The sequence below is a fragment of the Mus pahari genome, chromosome 20, assembly GCF_900095145.1.
Source record: "Mus pahari chromosome 20, PAHARI_EIJ_v1.1, whole genome shotgun sequence".
Taxonomy (NCBI): Eukaryota; Metazoa; Chordata; class Mammalia; order Rodentia; family Muridae; genus Mus; species Mus pahari.
The window spans coordinates 108,949-112,330 of NC_034609.1; the positions used below are offsets into that span (position 1 = coordinate 108,949).

Here is a 3,382-nt window from a genome sequence, read left to right on the forward strand (position 1 = left end):
TACCCAGTCTATCCTGTAGAAAGAAATATTAGGCTGCAATTCTGGGAGGGGAAATCCATGAGTCTCTTCAGTTAAGATGTAGCCCAAGTCAGAAATGATTAAAAAGGTTTGAGTTTGAGGAACAGAGTGTATATGAAGAGCGACATGGAAAAATTCAGAAGCTTGCCATGGCTCCTTCCTATTTAAATTGAATACCAATAGTACATGTACATGATAAAACCAGTCAAAGCCAGGAAAGGTCTAGTTAAGGGCTCAAAGGCGACAACCTGTGTATGGTGCAGGCTAAGAAGTGTTCTTACTTCTGCTAGCCAGCACAGGCAGCTTTCTGGTTCTCAAGGGATGCTGAGTAAACACTAGCTCTTTTCTTGGGTTGGGTGAAAGGCAGGGGAGGGTATAGGGGCTTTGGGGATAGCATTTGAAATGTAAACGAAGAAAATATTTATTTTAAAAAAAGAATAAGGTAATGTCACCCCAAGTAGAGGTCAATAAGCTTTCTGTTAAAGGATCGAGTGATGAGTGCTTTAGACTTTTGTGTGTCACATATGGCTTTGCTGATTCTCTTCACTTTCTTCTTTTTCTTCTCTCTCTTTCTCAAACCTAAAGTCATACTTAGTTTTTGGGAAATATAAAGGCATAGCTTGCTATCTGTATTTGGTCCATGGTTACAGGGTTTTGACTCTTGACTCAGATTAGTGATTGTTCTTTCTTGCCTACAAAAATGTATAGGAATTTCACATAATTTCCTAGAAATTATACTTCATCTAGAACAATGTTATACTTACTTAAAGGAATAGAAAAACATAATGCATCCAAAAAAGACAATTCATATTTTTCATCTCTTTAAACATTTATAGGCATATACAGAAACAGGAAATTTCAGTCTTAGAATGAGAATAGTCAGTTACCAAAACTGACTCAGAAAGATGGTCTTAGTGGCTCAAGCTTGTAATTCTGGTGCTCAGAAGGAATATCACAAGTTTCATGTCAGTCTGAAGTTCAATGAAGACCCTGTCTCAAAAATAACAAAAAACAAAAGCAAACAAAACCAGAAAGCCAAAAACTAAAGAAAAGAAAGCCAGCCTAACAAAAACCAAATCAGAAATCACAGAGATCGTAAGATTAGCAGACAAGGTCATTAAGATACTATGTGCATGTTGAGCATAGTTCAGGAGTTACATAAAATTCTTAGCTATTTAGAAATATAAAAGATAAAATGACTCAAATTTGTATATAAAAACAAAACGGCGCCTGGCGGGAGCAGGCAGAGTCAGTGGACATATGTCTGCTGCTCTGGAGATGGCTTCGGTGGGAGGTGGCAGCTCGGAGAGCGCTGCGCTGATCGTCCCCAGCCATTCCTCATTGTCGTGAGCAGCAGCACCTCCAGTGGCAAGTCAACAGTGTGTGAGAAGATCATGGAGCTGCTGGAATAGAATGAAGTGGACCGCCAGCAGCACAAGTTGGTCATCCTGAGCCAGGACAGCTTCTACAGGGTTCTGATGGCCGAGCAGAAGGCCAAGGCTTTGAAGGGACAGTACAATTTTGACCACCCGGATGCTTTTGATAATGATCTGAAGACCCTGAAAAACATTGTTGAACGCAAAACTGACGAGGTCCCTACCTAGGATTTTGTGACCCACTCAAGGTTACCAGAGACCAGTGTGGTCTACCCAGCTGATGTGGTTCTGTTCGGGGGCATCTTGGTATTCTACACTCAGGAGATCCGGGACATGTTCCACCTGCGCCTGTTTGTGGACACAGACTCTGTCTTGAAGACTTCTCTGGGATGTGCAACGAGGAAGGGACCTGGAGCAGATCCTGACTCAGTACACCGCCTTTGTGAAACCAGCCTTCGAAGAATTCTGCCTGTCTACTAAGAAGTACGCTGATGTGATCATCCCTCGAGGGGTTGACAATATGGTGGCCATCAACCTGATTGTGCAACACATCCAGGACATCCTCAACGGGGACCTGTGCAAGTGGCACCTAGGAGGACCCGATGCTCACAATCACAAGAGAATCTTCCCTCAGCCAGGAGATCACCCTGGGGTGTTGGCCACTGGTAAGTGCTCACACTTAGAGTTTAGCAACAGACCCCATTGAGGACCAGCATATGTAGGTTCCCCACAGACCCATGATTAAGCTCCCGGGGACGACCACTGGCTCCTACAAGCACAGTCAGGGATCTTTCTCAGTGGGATCTAAGGTAACATCAGGATCAAAGGCTTCCTTACACGGAGGGCAGACTCATGCTGACAGAGCATTCCCGGGTCCTCTGTTTCCTCTCATTGGAGGAGGCCAGAGGTCACTGTCCAAAACAGCATAGTAATCTCATGGTGCCAGCTTCCCAGGGGGATGCAGGACACATATTATGGGGCATCAGGAAACAGCCCGGGCACTGGCTGGTCTGGTGTTGACAGTGAGCCCAGGGGAAGTGCTTCCCTGTGTGGTGTGGCTTGTGTCCATGTTGCAGAAGTAAAGTTTGCAGAGATGTTCGATACCCTTGTTTGCTTTGTGGCTGTTTGTGACCTCTGAACCTAGTTTTACATCCTACCACTTGGCTATGGTCCAGTTTAAAGAGCCTGAGGCAGGAAACCTAAGGACTACCCACATGACTCTATCTGGGGGCCTGGATCTTGGGTAGATACCATCTAGGAGTGGGCCATCAGGTCTCTTGTGGCTAAAACAGTGTCTCCCAATTCTGCAGGAAGTCTTGAACCAGGGGCTGCCTGTGTACAAGACTCTTGGGCACAGTTCACTGCTAGCATGCCAGGCAGGCTCTCTCCAGCCAGGGAGCACTGCAGTGCAGAGACAGGTGACAGTGGCTGCCTAAAGCCAGCTAGTCTCCTGCACACCCAACTCAAGCTCCTGCCTTCACAAACGCTCCCTTCTGTGTTGTCAAGTTTGTCTTCCCTCCCATGGGAAGGATGGCTGTTTATGGAAAAGTTTCCTTTGCTATTGCCACAAGCCATGGCACGGGCTGATAGTTTGTTCCTTCTTAGAATGGGGAACAAAATAACCATGGATGGAGTTACAGAGACAAATTTCGGAGCAGAGTCTGAAGGAATGACCATCCAGGGACTGCCCCACTTGGGAATCCATCCCATAAACAACCACCAAACCCACACACTAGGCAGATGCCAACAAGAACTTGCTGACAGGTGCCTGATATTTCTGTCTCCTGCGAGGGTCTGCCAGTGCCTCGCAAATGCAGAAGCTGATGCTCACAGACATCCATTGGACAGAGCACAAGATCCACAATGAAGGAGCCAGAGAAATACCCAGGTCATAGCAGCCTTATTTATAATAGCCAGAAGCTGGAAAGAACCCAGATGTCCCTCAATAGAGGAATGGATACAGAAACTGTGGTACATTTACACAATGG

At 45.9% G+C, this 3,382-nt stretch overlaps 1 pseudogene; it reads left to right on the forward strand.

Moving 5' to 3' along the window:
• Positions 1 to 1,278: 1,278 nt before the first annotated feature.
• Positions 1,279 to 2,100, forward strand: LOC110337710 (annotated as a pseudogene).
• Positions 2,101 to 3,382: the final 1,282 nt, after the last annotated feature.